Here is a 22978-nt window from a genome sequence, read left to right as displayed (position 1 = left end):
AATCACTTCAATATATATTATTCACTGTTATGTGCCAGGCTGTGTATTAGCACTATGGTTACAGCTGTGCAAAAAATAGAGTCCCTGTATACTCTGTATACCAATTCCTGTATACAAGTCCCTGTATACCATTTCCTGAGCATACCAGTGTTTGTAAATAGGCAAGAACAATTGATTACAATCTATAAAGTGTAAGATGCCATTAGAGGTACATAGGACAAATATCTGACCCAGGTGAGGTAGGTAAATGGAGATTTTCTAGAGGAAGAGATGTATAAGCTGAGAGGCCTGGTAGATGGGAAGGAGTTAGCCTTTCAAAGAGGTTAAGAGGTATGAATAAGGCTGATCTAGACCTAGGAACAGAACAGGAAAGGGCCTGAGGTGAGAGAGCGTGGTATGTTGAGGGAACTCAAAGATCTCAGAAGAGCTGGAATGCTGGGTTTTCAGGGGTGTGACAACAGATGAGGCCAGAGAAGTGAGCAGTGCTCAGGTTATGTACACTATTGTGAACGATTTTAAGGAAGTTGGATTTTGTTCTATAAGTCATTAGAGTGATTGATGTGTTTAACCAAGGGGGATAATCAGATTTGTATTTGTCAAGTTTACTCAACCTTCAGTGTGGAAAATGCATTGCCAGAAACCAAGGCTAGAGGCAGAGTGGGTTACACGACATGGTGGAAATCCTAGTGAGAAATTATGGTGATCTTTTTTTTTCTTTTTTTTTTTAAGATTTATTTATTTATTCATGATAGATATAGACAAAGAGGCAGAGACACAGGAGGAGGAAGAAGCAGGCTCCATGCAGGGAGCCCTATGCGGAACTCGATCCTGGGACCCAGGATCACACCCTGGGCCAAAGGCAGGCGCTAAACCACTGAGCCACCTAGGGATCCCCCGAAATTATGGTGGTCTTAACCGGGATAATGGGAGAGAGATTGGAGAAGAGAGGCCATATTCAAAAGTTTTCTAGTTGGTAGAACCAGCAGGACTTAGTGTTTGACTGATTTTTTGGAATAAAAGAGAGAAACAATTCAGGGAAGATACTCTGGCTTCTGGCTTGGGAAGCTTAATAACTGGTACTGCCTTTCAACATGATGAGGAACAAAAAACAAGCAACAGATTTGGGGGAAGAGAGATGTGATGAGTTTGTCTAGGAACATGTTGTACTTTGGGTGCATATGGACCATTCAAACAGAAAATTCCAGCAGGTTTTATGTGAGTATAAAGCACAGAAGACAAGTCTAGGATGGAGATCAAACAAAAGATACACAAGTCACCAATCTAGTAGCACCTGAAGCTGTAGATTGATGACGGCTCAGAGAAAGGCTTAGAACAGAAAGCCAAAGACAGTACATTGATTGATTGAAGTCCACATTTTAAGAGATGGATTAAGGGACACCTGGGTGGCTCAGCCATTGGGCACATCTACCTTTGGCTCAGGACATGATCCTGGAGTGCCAGGATCGAGTCCCGCATCGGGGTCCCTGCATGGAGCCTGCTTCTTCCTCTGCTTGTGTCTTTGCCTCTCTCTTTCTGTGTCTTTCATGAATAAAGAAATAAAAATCTTTAAAAAATAAGATATGGATTAAGGCACAAGAGGAAAAAGAGAAACATAAATGTCATAAAAGTTCAAGGTAAGAGGGCACTTGAAAAAGAAAGAATGGCCAATAGCGTTAGGTGATGTAGAGAGGCCAAATAAGGAAAAGTTTAAGAAGTACTCATTGGATTTAGCAACCAGAAGGTCATTGGTGTCTCCTGTGGGGATAGCTTCACTTGAGTGATGGGGATGGAAGCCAGATCACATGGAGTTCCGAACCGAGTGAGGGCTGTAGTAGTGGTGACAGCGTGTGTAGAAAACCCTCTCAAGAAGTTTGACTGTTAAGGAGAGAAGAGAGATAGAATGCTAATTGAAAGTGTGTATCAGATTGAAAAGAAGGCTTTAGGAAAGACTTAAGCATAATTAAAGCATAATTATATGCCCTTCCAAAGAAACCAATAAAGAAGAAAATAGCAGTGGTAGGAGATCCCTAAATAGGTGGGAAGGAGGATATGAGATGGTGCAGAAGCATTAGCCTCTACCAGGAAGAGGCAGTCCCTCCCAGAAGCAGAAGGAAGGAATGATGATGGTCCAGATGGTTGGGTAACAGAAGATAGTGTGATAAGAGCTTTCAAGACACAGAGATGAATATGCCAGGATCCCTGTTCCCTCTCGGTTTAGAGGAGGGAGATAAAACATACAAATAAATCTGTTATTAAGTAGAAAGTGATACATGACACGAATGACTTAAAAATGAAAGGCAATGAGTGGTAGCTCAGAGATTTAAAAGGTTGTTTCTGATTTGGGATGGAGTAGAATTTCATAAAGGAGGCAAGATCTAAAATATGTCTTGAATTAGGCAAGAAACTCAGAGGTATAGAACATTATACAGGAAGAGAACAGTTTAAGCAAAGGGAACATGTCAATAAAATGAAGGTGGTATTTAGGGAGTAGATAATATTTGAGTGAAATATATGATACATGGACTAGTAGATGATAAATCTCATCTGGAGCTCTGTTGAAGAAAGCCATCATGTCAGACCCAAGAGTTTGGAATTGGGTTTGTTTTCAATGAGTGGTGGGAGGTTATGGAATAATTAGTGTTTAAAAAATAGGATATTTGGGAATCATACTAGAAAGGTATGACATCATATTGAAAATAAAGACATGGAAAACACTGAATATTAAAAAAAAAAAGGTCTATTAGAAATTTGAGAAATATTGATTAATGAATGAAGGGGTACTTGGATGGATGAACCAGGAAAGGAATGTGCAGTTATTCTAACACTGGAATCAAGGGTTGTGTTGTTTTGCACTTACTACTAAAATCATGTGAGGAGGATGCCTTCAGCTCAATGTCTACCTTTTATATCAAATCTCAACAGTGTGCAGTCATTTCTATAACGAACAGGCCCACAATCCCCTCATTGGTGAATTTAGTTGGCTAGTTTCAGGACTGGAAAATAAGCTTCTAGATGTCTCAAAAGTAAATTTGACAAAGTGTGAATTGCCTTTGTCTTTGTTCATATAATAGTCAAAACCTAATATTTGAAACTTCATTTTGACAAATGATTTATATGAAGAATGTAAAATTACTGTGGTAGTTTTTGAGAACCTTTTTTTTTGCTAAATTTTACTGCCAAGTAAATTATGCAAGGAAGAATGTTTACTCTTAAAACTTTAAAAATATTTTTTCGATGGCGAGAGCTTTGAAAAACCCTTTAAGAAAGTATTATAACTATTGCAGTTTAAAATTTTTTTAGTTTAATTTTTCTTAAAGATTAATTTATTTTATTCATGGGAGACACAGAGAGAGAGGCAGAGACATAGGCAGAGGGAGAAGCAGGCCCCTATGGGGAGCCCACTGTGGGATGATCCTGGGACCCTGGGATCATGCTCTGAGCTGAAGGCAGAAGCTCAACCACTGAGCCACCCAGGCATCCCTCAGTTTAATTAAAAAACAAAACCCCAAACCAAAAAACCCAAAACAAAACAAAAAACAAACAAAAAACCTTCCCTCTGCTTTTACAGAGAAAAAAGAACCAAAGTATTTTCAGTGACTTCATGCTGACTCAAACTTGCTTTATGAAAATCCTCACTTTTTGATATTTCGAGTTATAAAGAGTTTGCTGAGGGGCTGATTGATTTCTCTTTATCAATTGTTGAAAGAATTACACTTGTAGGATGACATGTAGAAGAAGCTTGTCATTAAATTGGAAGTTTGAACCTTCCAACTAAAATGCTTTTATATCACATCATAGCTTGGCTTCCTCAAAATTACACTTCTTAAAGATAAGTTAATAATGAACCCTAAAGCTATGTTTAATTATAAAACATAATATGCCAGAAGGACATTAAGTAAATACTTTAAGAATATTAGTCATAAACATTATAGTAAGAAACCAACAAAAAACCTTGAGAAGTTGCCTTAAGTATACTAAACTGAGGGCAAACCGTGACAAATTTCAGCTAATAAAGAGAATTTTTATATTCATGTCAGCAACTGCAAACAGGAGTGGAATGTAATTTGCAACTTTACTGTGTCACTCGCATTAGCAAATAGTAAAATAGACCCTTTAAATACAGTTGTGTACTCTGGACAAGAGTATGTGAATGCACAACAATACTGTGTTTTTGATGACTCGACAGCATTACCTAATAGACACTCATATTTAATCTCCATGTGTGTGTTTCCACACTGAGGGTTTTTATCAAGGGCTCGTTTTTTTTCTGAGCCCTTTAGCTTTAGGGTTTTTATTTAAGCTCTGTGAATTATTTCTGAGTCATTAAGCAAGTTCCCAGGATTCTTATTTTAAGGCAGATTTTATAACTAAGATATTTTCATTTGTTTTCATTAAACCCGTGAAATACATAGGAAAAAAGTTTTAAAAAATAGAAGTCAGTATTGAGATATCTTAACAAAAAGAGTCTTAAGAGATCCAAAAATTTTCAGAAGGTAAGCTGTCAAATGGCATTCATTTTAAGTTGCAATGTCATTTTTATTAAAAAAAAATAGTTTGAAAAAAACGGGCATTATCTATCAGTTTTTATGATGTAATTTCCAGTGGGAAAATTTTAGAAATGGGCTCTTTCCAAGGCATCGCTCTCATTCTTTTGAAACAATAGTTCCATCTAGTGGACATATTACTTAGAAACAAACCTTTGATTCCAAATGTTAGGTTTTTGTGTTGTTTTTTTTTCTTTTAACAAAATCGGCATTGGAAGAAAATAACTAGAATAATAGCAGAGATAATTTGTTTTAAATATTAAATTCACAAACAATGAACTAGAAGCCAAATGATTAAGTTGGAAAACAAACAAAAATGTCTACTTGTAAATAAAAAACTTTCCTGTTTGTTTTTGTTTTTTTTTTTTTTACGGTTTTATTTATTTACTCATGAGAGACACAGAGAGGAGAAGCAGAGACATAGGCAGAGGGAGATGCAGGTTCCCTGTGAGGAGCCTGATGTGGGACTCGATCCCAGCACCGCAGGATCATGACCTGAACCAAAGGTAGACGTTCAACCACTGAGCCACCCAGGTGCCCCAGTTTCCTGTGTTTAAGAACACAAGAGGAATTTGGCAAAAATTAGGGTTATTTATTTAAGACTTTATTTATTTATTTATTTATTTATTTATTTATTTGACAGAAAGAGAGAGAAAGAGCAAGTACACAAGCAGAGGGAGTTGCAGGCAGAGAGAGAAGCAGGCTTCTAGCTGGGCGGGGAGCCCAAGGTGGGGCTAGATCCCAGGACTCCGGGATCATGACCTGAGCTGAAGGAAGATGCTTAACTGACTTAGCCACCCAGGTGCCCCAAATTTGGCTCATTTAATCAGTGTAGAGAACTGAGCTAGATGGCACTGGAGTGACTGAGATGAGTCTGGTACAAGTAGTTCCAAACATAAAAGTAATAGAGATAATTTATTTGTTAATTCCACAACCGCATTAATTGAGCTTCCACCCTAGCTAGGTACTGGCCCCTTTCTAGCACCTGGGATACCGACAGGTGATTTAGTCATAGGGCATGAGAGCACCTACCTACCAATATCGCTGGCAGTACAAACTATGGGCCACATAAAAACTGGACCTCTGATAGTGGCTTAATCTGCAACACAATAGCAAAATAGCCAATCTATTTAGATGTTTCATTCAAACATTAATCATTTGGAGGTATTCCTAAATATTAATGCGGTTGGATTTTTAAGATTGATCTGGCCCTGTGACTTCTAATTACATTATCTCTAAAAGTAGATTGAAGGCCTACAGAGTAAACTTCAAACCACTTGGAATAAAGTAAGCCTGAAGTCACAGTTCTTGTCATTATTATCCTCCTGAACTTAAAACCCGACTCTTCTGTGGATGGCTGTGTTAAGTAGACCTATAACTAATTTCATTTTGAATCATCAAAATGGTTGATGGAATCATTATTTACTTTTAGTTTGGTTTAAAATTAAAATGATTAAGGTCTGGGCAAATCTTTTAAAATTTGCAGATTGTATTTCCATGTGCAAGTGTCTTTGGATTAAGGCAGGGCATTTCTGGCTCTCTCTTACCCCTTATATTACTTGTTTATGATTGGGTCAACCCAGAGCAGACAAACTGACTACAAAGGTGGTCTTAGGTTAAGTGGTATCTATGTACCTCTTCTTTTTTTTTCACATGGGAACCAATTCTAGGGCCTCCCAATGTTATTCTTCAATTTAACCAAATGAGACAATATTTCTCCTAGGATTCCCATATATTTGTGTGGTGACAAAATGCCACTTTGCAATTGTAAAAAAGTGGTTCAGTAATACGGTCCTTGGAAGTCTTCTCTCTAGGTCTCAGAAGTTAATTACCCTTGCCCTTTCAAGGGTGGAAGGAGTCTTACCAACTGTCTTTGATACTATATAAGTACTTTCTAGTATATAATCTTCAGAGTTATTCAGACAGACATGAATGGTCTTGAATCTCTAAATATATATTCTCTAACATTTTTTCTCCATAGTAGAAGTTATAAACTAGACTTGAAGGTGAACTTGCTGGATAGACCTTTTACTGAAATGTTAAATGGGTTAGAAAATTAAGGAGTGTTTTTGTGATCTACGCAAGCGATTGAAATCAAACTCTTAAGAGCAATGAGAGGAAAAAGTGAGAAAAAAGCCCCAACCTATGGCAATGGGATGAAGGAAGTAGCTCAGTTTGGAAATGTAGGGGCTGGAGTATGTGGCCATTTGGAAATAAAACTAATGACTACCAGTCACTCTTGTCTTGGCACCAAACATTATACTAGGTGCTCTATATGTTGCCTCATTCGTCTCACAACTCTCTGGGCAACAGAAATTATTATATATTGATCCATTTAACAGTTAAAAAACTTGAGGTTTATAGGAATTAAATTACTTCCCCAAATCCACACAGAAAATGGGAGGCAGAAATGGCATTGTCTGACTCTAAATCTTTAGTTTGTTCTGCTTTTATAGTGAAACTGTTATCTTCACCTTCAGATGAAATGCTGATAAATAAAACTAATGGAACTTCATGGAAAGAGGTCGAAACCACTGTCATACTCTATTCAGAAAAAGCTTTACTATCCACAGCAGCATTACTCCCAATTGCCAAAAGGTGGAAACAACCTAAGTGTCCATCAACAGGTAAATGGATAAACAAATATGGTATGTACATGAAACAGAATATTATTCAGCCTTTAACATGAGTGAAGTTCTTTTTTTTTTTTTTTTAAAGAACTGAAGTTCTGACACATGCTACAACAGGTATGGATCTTGAAAACATAACATGAATTAAGGCAGACACAAAAGGACAAATATTTTATGATTCTACTTATATGAGGTACCTCTAGAATAGGCATATTCATAAATACTGAAGGTAGAATGGAGGTTACCAGAGACTGTGGGATGGGGAGACATAGGAAGTTATTGTTTAATCAGTACAGCTTGGGATGATAAAAAAAAATTCTGGGAATAGATAGTGGTGGTGGTGGTTCTACAACATTGTAAATATAGTTAATGACACTGAACACTTAAAAATGGTTAAAATGGTAAAATTTTTGTTATGCATATTTTACCACAATTAAAATGAAAAAGAAGGGTGCCTGAGTGACTCAGTCTATTAAGTGTCTGACTCTTGATTTTGGCTCAGGTCATGATCTCAGGATTGTGAGATCCAGCCCCATGTCAGGCAACACACTAAACATGGAGCCTACATAAGATTCTCTCTCTCCCTCTCCCTTTGCCCCACTGTGCCCCCCAACCCCCTGCATGCACTCTCTCTCTCTCTCTCTCTCTCAAGAAAGAGAAAGAGAGAGAAGAAAGAAAAATGAAAACAAAAAAGAAGTCTTTATTGAGAATGAAAAAGATTTGAGGAACAAAATTTCCAAATAAAATTAGGAACAGTGGAGGTGAGTAAACTCTGCACTTGCAACACATGCAGAAAAGTTAGAGGGTAGGGCTTGAAAACGTCTGGGACTGAGTTGGGATCCAAGAATTCAGGCAAGTCTGAGTGCAGATACTTAAGGGGAAAAGGGTAGACAAAACAGGGCCCTACCTAAAGAAAGTGTGTTGATTATCCTGTTAAGATCCTAATTAATCACTGAAACTTCTCCCAACTCAATCCAGGAACAGGAGACGGGGTGCTTTGCTTTCACAAAAGCAAAATGGGCTGAATTGTAACCCTCTTCCCCCTCAATTCATATGTTGAAGCCCTGAACTCCAGGACCTCAGAATATGTGTGTATGTGGACACAAGATTTTTAAGGAGTTGATTAATTTAAAATGAGGCCATAAAAAAAATAAATAAAAAATAAAATGAGGCCATTATGGTGGGCCTTCATCCAATCTGGTATCCATAAGCAGAGAAAATTTGGACACACGAAAAACACACCAAGGAGGCTCACATACCAGAGGAAGGACCTTGTGAGGCCACAGGGAGAAGGTGGCCATCTGCAAGCCAAGGAGAAGAAACTAAGCATTAGCAACACGTTCACTTTCAGGACGATGTGAAAATAAATTTCTGATGTGGTGTTTGCTCTGATGGCCCTAGCAGACTAAAACAAGTACAAAACTTGTTTCTTGAGGTCTTCTTGGTCTATGGTAGAGTAGTTTTATAGATGTAGGAGCTAATCTTTCATATGCTGTGCGGAAGAGGGACATTGAAGGGGAAATGAAGGGCTACAACCCTAATAAAAATGGCTTTTGGGTGACTTGAGAGCAGCTGTCTGGAGAGGAAAGTGGTGGGACCATTTTCTACAAGTGTCATACATTCTCTGCTCTGGAGTTTCATTCATATAGGGCAAACTTCCCAGTATTCTTAGACTCTTGTTGCTGACTAGATTCGCATCTTAAGGATCCAGCCATGTTCATGCCTTTATCCTGTTCCCATGAAATGGAAGCAAATGCGGCTGCTGACAAATCACAAGTGGCTTGAATATTTGAATAAACAAATTGTATTATTTAATCAGGAGTCAGCAAAATGAATGAGAGGAAATGGCATATTATTTTAGGCACAATAAGAAAAGACCCTTTAGAGCATGAGTTTTTTTTTTTTTTTAAGATTTTATTTATTCATTCATGAGAGACACAGAGAGAGAGAGAGAGAGAGAGAGAGAGAGAGAGGCAGAGACACAGGCAGAGGGAGAAGCAGGCTCCCTTCAGGGAGCCTGATGTGGGACCCCATCCCGGAACTCCAGGATCACATCCTGGGCCGAAGGCAGGCGCTAAACCGCTGAGCCACCCAGGGATCCCCAAGAGCATGAGTTTTTGAATTGATTAGAATTCTATACAAAGAAAACTGCTGGCCCAGGACCCTTTGAGGAAGGACCAATTCCTGGCCTGGTGACCACTTTATTCTTTGCCTGGTTGCTTGTTTGCATCTTCCTCCTTTGCTTCCTTCCATGAGAATTGAGTTCCTATTATGGACTGAGCACAGCACTGAGGGTACAGAAATGAAGTCCAGAAACACAGTTCCTACCTTCAAAGAGTGCCAGTTGGAGTTATGGAAAGAGCCAAGTAAGCCAGTGATTTTGGGCAGTGCATTACATCCCATCACACAGTGATACAGAGTCCCATGAGAAGACACAGCCAGATAAGTTGGAGGCTAGGGGAGGCTGTTCCCAAGGGCAGTGGGGATGGGGATGCTTGAGTTTCATTTTGATGGAAAAACTCATTTATTCTTCCAGCCAATAGACAACTATTGAGTATCTATCATGTGCCAGGCATCTTCTAGTGTTTCCAAAGGTAGGAGTGCATCAGAATCATCTGGAGGACTTACAGAAACACCCATTGCTGCTTGCTGAGGCAGGAGGTCTATAGGATGGTTTGAGGATTTGTGTTTCCAACCTATTTATAGGTGATAGTGCTACTGGCCCAAGAATTATACTTTGGGAACTACTGCTTTAGACAGAGCAGTAAGTAATGGGGAAAAAGACAAGCAGCACCATGGGTTGGGTTGCACAGTTTTAGCATGTAACATGGCTTGAGGACAGGCTGTGGTGACAAGGGGCCTTGAAATCCAGCCTCTACCACACTTGCTAAGTCCTGAGGGCTGCCTCAACCTGAGGGAAGAACCATATGTCTATTTTGTCCATTTGGCAGGGCCCTTTTGCAAAATGTCTGTCCTGTGTGTCTTTTTATCATTGCTCTACTCAAAGCGACCATATTTTTTTTTTCTGTAACTTGCACACAGGCATGAGCTGTGCCAAGGGTGGAAGCAATGTGCAAAGCAGGACATGAGAGATGGAATTGGAGTGGGTCAGAATGCTCAGAACACGCAGCTCCACATGGCCAAGCTGACTTCCACCTTTATATTCAACAACCTTGATCCTCTTTCACACATACATGCCGTGTTAAAATTCTTCACCCATAAGGGGACTGTCCTCATCTCATCTTGGATCCACCCTGTCACTGTGGACAGCTCTTCAGCTTACCTATTTACAGGCCAGGCGATGCTGCCAGATATTAAATAGACACAAAGATAAGGGATCCAAAGGACCAATCGAAGGACACTCATAAAATAATGGCTTCGGGGAAGATAGTCAGTGACCAGAGGAGGCTGCATAAGACCAAAACACCTAACGATGACCACAGGACATGTGGGCTCCAGGCCTGAACTTGAGGATTCACATGAAAAGATTAGAGGGCGGGATCGCTGGGTGGCTCAGCAGTTTAGCGCCTGCCTTCAGCCCAGGGCATGATCCTGGAGACCCAGGATCAAGTCCCACATCAGGCTCCCTGCATGGAGCCTGCTTCTCCCTCTGCCTGTGTCTTTGCCTCCCTCTCTCTCTCTCTGTCTGTCATGCATAAATAAATAAAATCTTTAAAAAAAGAAAAGATTAGAGGGAATAACTGGCATGTCAAATGAATAAATAAAAAACAGAAAAGATGATTAGAGTGGCTGTATTTAGGATTAAAGAAACTTTGCCCGAGAAGAAAACCTCTTAGGAGTCTAGAGTCCTTGGGCAAAAACCATTCTGAATAAGAGATTTAGCCTCAGTAATGAAGAGGGAGAAAATCCTGCACATGGAGATTTGTATTTGTAAAATATCAGCCTGTGGGTCACTTTGGAAGAACCCACCTTGCTGTCCATATCTATGGTGTCCCCATGGCCCAGAATTGTTCAACGGGACTTGTAGTGTCAGAGAATATGATCCATGTGCTAAATGCATTTGGGTGAAAACAAGCAAATCTTGAAATTTCAACACTTCTGTACTGAAAGCAAAGGGCTTAAAAAAGATTATTTAATATCTTCTCTACATTGCTTTATTAAGACCTCCAGCAGCGCAAGACTCTTTGTGTTATCCAATTAATGTGCAGGTAAAATCTGCTACCTGCTAAGTATCTCGCACGTGAGAGTTCAGCATGCATCAGGCCCCTGGAGGGATTGTTCAGACAGATTGGTGGACTCCCACTCCTGGAATTTCTGACTCAACTTCTGGGATGTGACCTGAGAATTTGTGTTTCTAACAAACAAGCTCCCAGCAGATGCTGATGCAGCTGTTCTGGGGACCACACTTTGAGAACCACTGTTTGTAAACATTAATAATGTCTTTTCTTACAATGAGGAAATCGGCGTTTAAATGGCAAAAGTCACAGCTTTTGGACGAAGCATTGTGGTCATCGCGCTGAGTTACGGCAACACTTGAGTAAATGTGAACACCTCTCACTCTGCCGTGAAGAGATCTCGCCAATTTTGCCCAGCCTGCTTACCAAAGATTTCACACACAAGATGACATGTGGAATATGGAATCGTTTGATAAATTTTACCTCAGTGGAAGAGCAGGGATTATAATTGGAGGCAAGGTTGATTGGGTCATGCTAAGCAAATGGATGATGTGAAAAGGGTTGTTTTGAATTTTCTATTAAATGATAAAAAGATTCCTTGCAAGTAAATTTGAGGGCATATATTTGCTCCAGTCACCAATCCGAGCAAACTTGGTGCTACATACATCTTTGAACATGCCACTCTGTTTGAAGAACACTGTCGGTTGGAAACAAGCACAAAGAGACCAGCACAGAATAGACTTCCTGGTGATGTCCACAAGCAGGTCTGGGAACCCGTATGGATCTTAAATCAAAAGAGCCACCACTGAGATTCAGCAAGCCACAGCTCACCCGTGCATTACTTAAGCATTCCTAGATTAAGTGGCTTCTTTGGCCCCAAGGAAACCACAGAAATAATTGGAAACTGAAGTAGCTGCTACACACTGTCCTTCTTTCTTTGACAGCTGAACACATCCCTTCAGCGGACAGGTTTAACCCAATGAAATGATACGTAGATCAGAACTACTGTGGAATAAGCTCGAACTGGTGAAGGGGTTTCCAGTATTCATCTGTGAGTGACCAAGCCTTCACTAGTATATGTATTACTTCTATAGACTGGCCTATGAATATGGAGCCTTCATCCTACAAGCTAATTTGGGAGAGCAGTAGGTGATGGGGGCCTATTTCGAATGGACAAGTTTAACGTAACACTTATTCTGAAAAATAGCACCGTTGGTTCTTGAAAATGAAAATGCGTAGGCGCTGAGTAAGTATCATAGGAAACATTACAGGGTCTTATTAGGAATGCTGTTGGAAGTAGCTGTGGTGGGAGGGTGGGGCCCAGCCCCTTTAAGAGGAAGGTTGGGCCTATTGAGTGCCAGCGGCTCCTCTCATTAAAAGGGACTTAAATGAAGACTCCTGACTGCGCAGGGGAGGCCAGCCAGGCTGGGTGAAGGAGGAGGCTTCTGCTAACAAGCCTGGTATGGGGCCTTACACAGAAAATCAGCACAATTGACTTCCTTTGTTGTTTCTACATGGACTGATGTATGGGAGAGAAGGCCCTGATGGGTTAGTTAGGGGTATCCCTTTTGAGGGAGCCCTAGAAAAGGAGCCAGATGGTAAAATAAAGACTAGCTGAGATCAATGTGACACAGCCTCCACGGCACCCTTTGGTTATGGCTCTGTCATACTGGAAAAAACGTGTTTGTTCCCCTTCTAGTTACATGCTCTGCTGGTGTGGTGTGATGTCTTGAATGTGCCCATATAAATGCAAAATGCGAAGACCAATGTAGAGTGTTATTTAACTGTACACACAAAGGCACCTCCATTAGCCCTGCGCCCATGATGTGAGTATTTGCGTGGCCACCATTCTTCACTCTGCATATGGGCTAGCACCAGGTGACCACAAATCGCAGATGGACTGATGGGGAAAGATCCACTCCTCGCCCACTTCGGTCAAGCAGCTTGTGTTCTTTTGAGCACTCACCATGTGCTCAGCACCCTTATGTTCTCAGCTTTTGTGGGTATTTGGGCTTCTTCACTGTGGAGGATGACCTGGTGCCTCCAGTTTATTCCCTTCCACTTTGCCTTTAGAAAATGGACTCATCCTAAGCGAGCCCAAGAGAAAGATCTGATTCAAAACGGGATGGTGATTATTGCAGGACTGTTTTCATTAGAAAGTCAGAGGATGTCATGCAGAATTTTTTTTCCTCTTTTAGACCAAATAATGTTTTGAAAAGTGCTGTGAAACCAATGGAATAGAACCTGAAGGAAAAAACTGCAAGATGAGGGTCCTGGAGGCCAGAAATGACAAAACGATGATCATTGTCATTTTTATGGCTTCATTTTTGTTGCTCTGAAGGGATTCCCTACAGAAGCTTGTTCAGTTCATCAAAGCAAAACAGCTGACTTGTTCAGGATGTCTGCTGCCGACGCTAAGACTGGCTCTCTAATTTGCCAAATAAGAATTCTTGCCTTATGTTTGGCATCTTTAAAGTAGCCTTCCTCCTTATCTTCGGTCAGTGCCACAAGGAATTTATTTTCCACAGTTTGGAGGCTGAAATCCAGGGTTAGGGTGCCAGCATACCTGTGTCCTGGTGAGACCCTTCTTTCGGGTTGTGGAACGTCTGCCTGTGTCCTCATGTGGTGGAAAGGCAAGCTAGCTCTCTGGAGGGCACTTTTGTGAGGGCACTAATCCCATTCATGAGGATTTGGCTCTCGTGACCTAATCACCTCCCAAAGACCCTGATACCATCACCTTGGGCAATAGGTTTTCAACATATGAATTTGAAGAGAGACACAAGCATTCAGACCATAGTACCAGGGTATCTTTAAGCTAGAAAGGTACCCTGCGATGGGTCAAGTTGTGTCCTCTCAAAATGTATATATTAAAGTCCTAAACCTGGTACCTCACAATAGAATTTTATTCAGAAATAGGGTCATTACAGATACAATTAGTTAAAGTTAGGATGAACTCATCCTGAAGTTGGATGAGCCACTAATCCAATATGCTAATGTCCTCATAAAAAAGAGAAATTTGCACCCAGGGAGAGCACCATGTGAAAATGAAGATAAAAATGGACTGATGTTTTTATGAACCCAAAGAACACCGAAAAAATGGCCTACCACCATAAACTAGGGGAGAGGCACGGACCAGATCCTTCCTCACGTCCCTCAGAACAGACAACCCTGCTGGCACCTTGATCTCAGGCTCCCAGCCTTCAGAACTGTGAGATGACAAATTTCTGTTGTTGAAGCCACCCAGTCTGTGGTATTTTGTAAGAGTAGCCCTGGCAAACTAATACAGATACCATTGTCCAGCAGTGCTTCATCCATGGGGATGCCATACACCTCGGATGATCAGCCACTTGTCAGGACTTGCTCTGCAGATGGTGGTGGTGGCATATAGCATGTTGGGAATGATACCTTTGGTAGCAGGGAGCAAGGTCCTTCCTAGTCACCTCAGTCAGGTCCAAGCCTGCTAAGAAGTTTCTGAGGTAGTCTTATGTGAGGATGTCACCTCTGCAGGTCTTTTTGTTTTCTGGTTTCTCTAGGCCTAGGAAAAATTCTGTGAGGAACTCTAGGCTAAAGTTGGTTACCAGGTCAAGGATGGGATCAGGGAAGGGGATGTTCTTTTTCGTCATTCCTTCACCTCCTGAGCTTTGACCTACAGTGATGGTAAATGGCCTAACCAGGGGTGTCCTGGGGGAAGGAGGAGAAGAAATACATGCAGGGGATTGTGGAGGCCCGTTGCTGTAAGTGCCTTTGCTTCAGACATTTCGAATAAGTCTTTTTCTCCTACCTTAAGTTTTGCCACTGGAGTAGTTAAATCTAAGTACATTTTCAATTTCTAGCAAGAGAATGGAAAAGCTAAATGGAATTTGATTTGATATGGAAATATATTTACCTCATAAATGTTAGATACATAGTACATTAGAACATATTAAAATTAATATTATAACTTAATGTTACAACTATTAAAAATAACATTTAACACCACCATATTTATCCCATGGTGATAATACAGTTTCTGAGGCTTCCCTGAAACATGACTTACCACTAATAACTATTGCCTTTTGAATGCCTACTATGTATCAGGTGATTTATATGCATTACTAATCTTCCAAAAACTCTGTCAGATGTGTAAGCCTTGCAGTTAAGATATACAAACCCTACGGTTTTAAAAAAAGAAAATGTCAGGGCACCTGGTTGGTTCAGTCAGTTAAGCATCTGCCTTCAGCTCAAGACATGATCCCAGGGACCTGGGATCCAGCCTTCCATTGGGCTCCCTGCTCAGTGGGGAGTCTGCTTCTCCCTCTCCCACTTCCTCTGCTTATGTGCTTTCTCTCTCTCTAACAAATAAAATCTTTAAAAAATTTATAAAGAAATAATAAAAAAGAAAAGATCAAGTAAATTGTTTAAGATTGTCCAAGCAGTAAGTAGAAGGGCTGAGATCAAACCTAAGTCTTTCTGACTCCAAATCCCATGTGTTTTCCACCACAATACTTTTTTATTGTTTTACCATTATTACTTTTTTCTTTAAGAAGAGAATGAATTCCACAAACAGTGTAAGAGGGTTCCCCTTTCTGCATATCCTCACCAACATCTGTTGCTTCCTATGTGGTTAACTTTAGCCATTCTGACAGGTGTGAGGTGGTATCTCGTCATGGTTTTGATTTGTATTTCCCCGATGATGAGTGATGGTGAGCATATGTCTGTTAGCCACTCTGGAAAACACTATGGAAGTTCCTCAAAAAGTTAAAAATAGAGCTACTCTATGACCCAACAATTATACTACTAGGTATTTACCCAAGGGATACAAAAGTACTGATTCGAAGGGGCACAAGCACCCCAATGTTTTTTGCAGCATTATCAACATTAGCCAAACTATGGAACGAGCCCAAATGTCCATGGACTAATGAATAAAGAAGAGGTATGTGTGTGTGTACACACACACAATGGGATACTACTCAGCCATCAAAAAAGAATGAAAGCCTGCCATTTGCAAGCTGTGGATGGAACTAAAATGCATTATGCTAAGCAAAATAAGTCAGAGAAAGACAAATATTGTATGATTTCACTCATATTTGGAATTTAAGAAACAAAATAGATTAACACAGGGGAAGGGGAAAAAAGAGAGGAAAGTTAACCACAAGAGACTCATAACTATAGAGAAAAAACTAAGGGTTGATGGAGGGAGGTGGAGGGGGTATGGGCTAGATGGGTGATGGGTATTAAGGAGGGCACTTGTTAGATGAACACCAGATGTTATATGTAAGTGATGAATCACTAGATTCTATACCTGAAACCAATTTTACCATACATGTCAACTAACTAGAATTTAAATAAAGACTTAAAATGAAAAAAAGAATGATTTTAATATATTTGAAAGCAATCATATCTTTTTATTTTAAAAAATTCAAATTTGAATATGGCATAATCTGTCATAATAGCAGTTGGGTATCCCAAATGCTGGGAAAATAATGGATGCTTTCGTAAGATCTGTTCATTATCCTCCATTGATTTCACTAAATTTCACAAAGCTTTTTTTTTTAAGCATTTATCTATGCAATTTTACTTCTCCTAAATTCCTATTGGAAAATACTCTTATTTTAAATAAAGTTATTTTATGCTACTTTTTAAGTGTACTAATTAACTTATGGATATTGAGCTAAAAAATTTGCACATTCTAGTAAATTCTATTAAGTGGTGGCACCTATTGACGATGTATGATATTGCAATCTAACATCAATAGAAACAAATTCTTAAGATTTTAGAATAGGAAGAAACTATTTTGTCAAGCTTTAAAACTACAGAATGTGTATTCCTTGAGAATATGGTGTCTGGATTAGAGAGTGGAGGCACAGAGTATGCATGGCGCATCGTTCTGACATCTCAATTTTATTCAGTATTTATATATGAAAACAAATGTGTATCATGACTTAGCAACATTGGCCTACATTTTTTTTAAAGATTTTATTTATTTATTCATGAGAGACACAGAGAGAAAGAGAGAGAGAGGCAGAGACACAGGAAGGAGAAGCAGGCTCCATGCTGGGAGTCCAATGCAGGACTCGATCCCAGGTCTCCAGGATCACGCCCTGGGCCGACTGCAGGCGCTAAACCGCTGAGCCACTGGGGGATCCCTACATTTTTTATCTATGATGGAAATCTTCCAAAAAGTGTCTGTGTTGCAAACATTTTCATTTTTTTTTTCCATTAGAGGTTCTTCAGTGGAAAGTTTTTAGAAAAATTGGGTCAAGTTCATCTTCCTTGTGTGAAAGACAAGAAAATGATGTTCTACTGCTAGGTCCAGGGTCAGACACAGTGCAAGGAAGGCAGAGTTCCAAATTCTTATTCTACATTCTTTTCCATAGGAGTTCACCACACAACCCTCTTTTACATAGTACATGCCCAGTTAAAAGTAGAAGAAATGTTAAATTTGGAGAATCACAAATGCATGGTCAAAAAATTGGGGGAATGTGAGAAGTTCCATAACCTAGGAGTTACTGGAAATTGGTAGCAATGCTAGAATGAAGATATCCCACCTGAGAAATCTTTGCAAGTTCTCAAATGACTGTGGAGAATATTAGCAAGCACATTTTCAAAACTGATAGTTTCTTTTTGCTGGAAATTTTAAAATTCAATTCTCCCTGGAGGAATTTTGGGTTGAGAATATGCCGTGAATTTTATCATATCAAACAACAGATAAATTACCAGCATTAGCTTTATAACATAGTCAACATTCTGAAACACAGCTATTCCATATAATGAAGAATCTTCAAATTTAGGCGAAAATTTTGAGTTCAAAGAACTAAGACTGTGAGTGAGTCTATTTATTACTTGATATGTAACTAGTTAGACCTCCAGATTTTTTTCTCATATATACTTTTTTTTTTGTTTTACTTTGCTTTCTCAAAAAGCAAAGGGACTTAGACAATAGACAGACCACTTCAAAAATTCCAAGTGACTGCTCAAAATGAAGTCGTAGACTGAGGTTGGCAAAGATAAGAGCTGAAAACATAGAAAGACGTGTTACTGTTGTAAATAACCAAACCTGTCTCAAAAATGTGCAAAAAGTTTCCATATTGCTGAAGAGGCATGCCTTCAGCTTTTACTCAAAGTGGCTTGGTCAACATGGAAACTTACTTGTTGTATATAACTAATGTCTCAGATGTATGGAGCCTCTAGGGTTTGTTAATTCAAGCAACTAAAGAATGCCATTAAATACTCAGAGTCATTCCTTTTGTTCTACTAGCCTTGACATCTTGGATAGGCCTTTCATGTTTGCAAAATGACTCTATCTGCAAACCATATATCCTCACAGATCAATGTCCAGAGGAAAAACAAATACAAGTGTGCTCGCTCTCATGTCTCTCTTTTGATTCTTGTACCCTCATGTCTCTTTTTAAGAGCATAGAATCTTTCTCCAGAAGCCACTCCAGCAGATTTTCACTCATGTCTTATTACTTAGGATTGGATCAGGTGCCATTTTCTGACTCAATTTCTACATGGCAAGGGAACTAGAACTACTATGTTGGTTGAGACTAATCAAGATTCACTCTCTGAGGCTGAGACTGGGACAGAGCTAATCTTCCCTGAGACCTAATTCCTGCGACGAATATAGATTTTACAATAAGTAAAAAGGCTCAGTAAAAAAGCAAGTATCTGCTACACAGTCCCTTATAAAGCAAAAGAAGTCAACCTCCCCAAAGCCAATGAGGAGAGACTTTTAGCACAGGAGGTACCACGGTAATACAGAATGTACAAGTGAAAGATGCACTTAGAGGAGCTAAAAAAAAACACATCTAGTGAATGTTTTCATCTAACACTTCTGCTATTTGGCAATTTAATCTCTGACTTCAGATTTTCTTTTTTTTTTAAAGAATTATTATTTTTTTTAATGTTTTTAAAGATTTTATTTATTCGAGAGAGAGAGAGAGAGAGAGAGGGGCAGAGACACAGGCAGAGGGAGAAGCAGGCTCCATGCAGGGAGCCTGATGTGGGACTTGATCCCGGGACTCCAGGATCACATCCTGGGCCGAAGGTAGGCGCTAAACCGCTGAGCTATCCAGAGATCCCCTGACTTCAGATTTTCAAAGGCAAAGGCAGCCTCCGATTTTATGGCCACTTTCCATAGCTAATGTATATAAAGCATAAGAATGATCATGGCTTGTCCTGCGGAATGCTGGGAGAGCAAAAGAGTCTGTCCCACTTGCCTCTTTACCCAGCACAACTCCACGTGTTGTTTACACCGTGCTTGCACTGTGGTGTTCTGTAGCAGAATATGCACAGCAGATGAGAAGAAAGCCATTTGTTCTCAAGAAGAATCATGAGCTCTTTGGGTTCCATGAATTCAGTTTAAGGGTACTGTCAAATGATGTAGATTGTGTAGATCACGTAGTGGAAATTTATGTAGATAATTTTGTCCGTATTGCATAGTCTTCTTATGCTCTACATTATCCTTGGAAACTAGATTATAGGATTTTTTTTTTTCTCGGACAAGATAAAAACAGTCAAAGGGATATTATTTTAATAAATCACTAACACAGGATCACATGATAGAATCATTAGAAGAGTCCTTAATCTTCTTTTTAGAAACTTGAAAAACATCGAAGAAAAGCAAACCAAGGTTCCACCAGCAGCTGGTTATAAACATTTCTTAGCATAAAATAAATACCGTACTTGGATAGCCTAGCTAGTAGGGAGTAATGTCCTAAAACCATGTTCAGCTAAGCCATATTTTTATCTGTACTAAAGAGAGCTCAGGTTCCTTTCAGTTAATATGATTCTAAGAATTCTGAGATTCTATGAATTACTAAAATGTGTATTGTTCTCTTTGTTACTTAGTATTTCAGAATTATATGTATCTTCATTAACTCAACAAATATGCACTGAATGCCTAGTATCTTCCAGGGGGCTTGACATACATTTGTGAACAAAACAGACAAAAGATCTAAGCCCTTGTGAGTTAATGTTCCAGCAGGGATGATAAACTTAATAAATTAATAAATATACTATGATAGAAGGTAGTATGTGCAATGGGAGAGAAAAAGAGCATGAAAGAAAATCTAGACTATGAGAGATGTTGCCTTTTTAAATGAGATGGGCAAGGTCGGCCTCATGGAGAAGACTGTACATATTTATTACATATGTGTATGTATATATGATGTAGATATAAAATATATATTTACATGACTGTAGAAATACAACCTGAATTAATATGAAATACTAACTATATATGTATGCATGTATTTTATGAATATCCATTAATGTATACCCCATTATTTTTAAATTTGTGATAATTCAAACACTAAATTGCTTAAAAAATTTATCTTTGTGTTTTCCATGAAGAGCTTCAAATATAAAATAATTACCCAAATAATGTTTTTATATTTTTTTAATTTGTCTTGTTTCTAAAATCTTGTTTATTTTAGAAAATTCAGAACATTGAAAAGAAAATAAAATCACCCATAATCCCACCATTCATAGATAACTACTAATATTTTAGAAACATTTCTTTTTTTCCTACCTGCACTTTTTCCTCTTCTCTCCTTCCCCTCCCTTTTTCCTTCCTTCCATCTGTCCATCTAGATAGAATGAAAAATAAAATAAAAATAAGGGGATCCCTGGGTGGCTTGGGGATCCCTGGGTGGCTCAGTGGTTTAGCGCCTGCCTTCAGCCTAGGGCATGATCCTGGAGACCTGGGATCGAGTCCCATGTTGAGCTCCCTGCATGGAGCCTGCTTCTTCCTCTGCCTGTGTCTGTGCCCGCCCCCCCGTGTCTCTCATGAATGAATAAATAAATAAAATTTAAAAAAGAAAGAAAAAGAAAATAAAAATAAATATACAGTTTATAAGTTTTTTAAATTGAGACTGCATAAATCTTCAATTCCTTACCTATAACTTTTGTAACCACAATATGCTTAGGAACTGAGAATTGATTAGCTATGAAAAGCTAATATGTCATAAACTGTATATTATATAACACCCCTGGTGTGGTCTGGGGCAGGACCCTTTGGTTAAATACATTAATGTCGAAATGTGGGATCTTGGGTGGCTCAGTGGTTTAGTGCCTGACTTCAGCCCAGGGCATGATCCTGGAGACCTGGGATGGAGTCCCACATCGGGCTCCCTGCATGGAGCCTGCTTTCCCTCTGCCTGTGTCTCTGCCTCTTTCTGTCTTTCATGAATAAATAAACAAAATCTTAAAAAAAAAGTTGAAATGCTTGAGGTTTACAATAAATAAGATAAATAAAGACTATAAATAGCCTTATGTGAATTCAGTTCATATTTTCCTATTAAATGAGTTACAAAGTAGTTTTGTTACTTGGAGCTTCTAGATTTCAGAATTGTAGATAATGAATTGTGAACCAAAGTACATTTTTTAAATGGTGATTTTTCTTTACTTAAAGTTAAATTAACATTCTTCTATGTTAAATTTTTATAAATAATTTTAATAATGACAAATGGCTCTATTATGTGTTTCTTAATTTAGTTCACAACTCTCATGTAGATTTTGATTACATTTGATTACTGACTCTTTAATTTAGAGTTCTAGATTCTTAGAAGAGGACTTTACTGGATCAAAGAATAGGAGCATTATTAAAACACATGATACATGGCATAAATAGCTTTCCAGAAAAGGTAAACTCATTTATATTCTCACGAGTAGCATATGAAGATTCCAGGCTCATTTTAGATAGCATAGAATATAAGTCCTTAACAAATATTTATTAAATAAAGGTGTTTTTAAAGATTTATTAAAGCGATTTATACATTAGACATGTTAGATAATTGTCCATATTTGATACATATGCATATATATATTTCTGGTTTATCTTTACACATTTATATTGTTTTTTAAATATTCACCTATATATTACATGTAAATACCACATATAGTATTTATAGTGTTTACCTACATGTTTCCTAGTTTATATTTACATATTTATGATTGTATTTTATAGATCAAATATATTGGTTTCAGTTGTTTTTCTTCCATTTTGTTAAACATTGCTTTTAGGGTTTTATATTTTTCTTTTTACTGTTTAATCCATGGAGAATATATTCTTGAGCTACAAAGTATCTTTAAAACATTTGTTTTAGACTTCCACATGGGTGATATATTTCCTGAGCTCCTGTATATGGGAACTCACCGTACAAGATTTTGTCAAGTACAATGAGTTGCAATAGTTCCTTTTCAATATCTTGTAAGGATTTTCTCTGACTTTTGAGAGCTTCTCTGATTCAGAGAGGTGCTCTTAGCCATGTAGAAAGCTTAGGAATGGAGTCCTAAGACCCTCTGAGGGGAGAGTCACATGGTTTGGCATGGCTGGTGCTGGGTCAATATGAGAAGGTCCTCAGTCAAATATCTTCAAAAAACAGACAGTAATTGTGAGTAGATGAAAAAGTGAAGAAAAAAGTAGCTTTCTTCTTAAGAAAGTTTGTAAAGAGTAAAAGAAGAAAATCCAATGATTGTGGTGAATGCCAGTATAGCAGAGCCAAGACAGCCACTTTCTGTTGTGGGCTATTAGAGCTGACCCGATGCTAGTAAAGAACAGAGAAATTCCTTAGACTGTGAACTATGTATACTAAGATTAAAAAACTCCAGAAAACAACATGGTGACTCATTCCATGAGCCATACAGATGGCATTTCACAGAAAAGCTATTTGGTCTGGCCTGGTTG

General features: G+C 38.8%; 1 long non-coding RNA gene across 1 annotated transcript in view; it reads left to right on the top strand.

Moving 5' to 3' along the window:
* LOC112933629 (uncharacterized) overlaps positions 1 to 13077 on the top strand; it is a 30814-nt gene extending 17737 nt beyond the window's left edge. The window contains exons 3-4 of the long non-coding RNA XR_003237707.2: positions 7025 to 7171; positions 10217 to 13077. This is a non-coding gene — a long non-coding RNA (uncharacterized lncRNA). The remainder of the gene's footprint in view (positions 1 to 7024; positions 7172 to 10216) is intronic.
* The last annotated feature ends 9901 nt before the right edge of the window (positions 13078 to 22978 follow it).

The sequence above is a fragment of the Vulpes vulpes genome, chromosome 4 (assembly GCF_048418805.1).
Source record: "Vulpes vulpes isolate BD-2025 chromosome 4, VulVul3, whole genome shotgun sequence".
Classification (NCBI taxonomy): domain Eukaryota; kingdom Metazoa; phylum Chordata; class Mammalia; order Carnivora; family Canidae; genus Vulpes; species Vulpes vulpes.
This window is presented reverse-complemented; position numbering and strand designations above follow the sequence as displayed.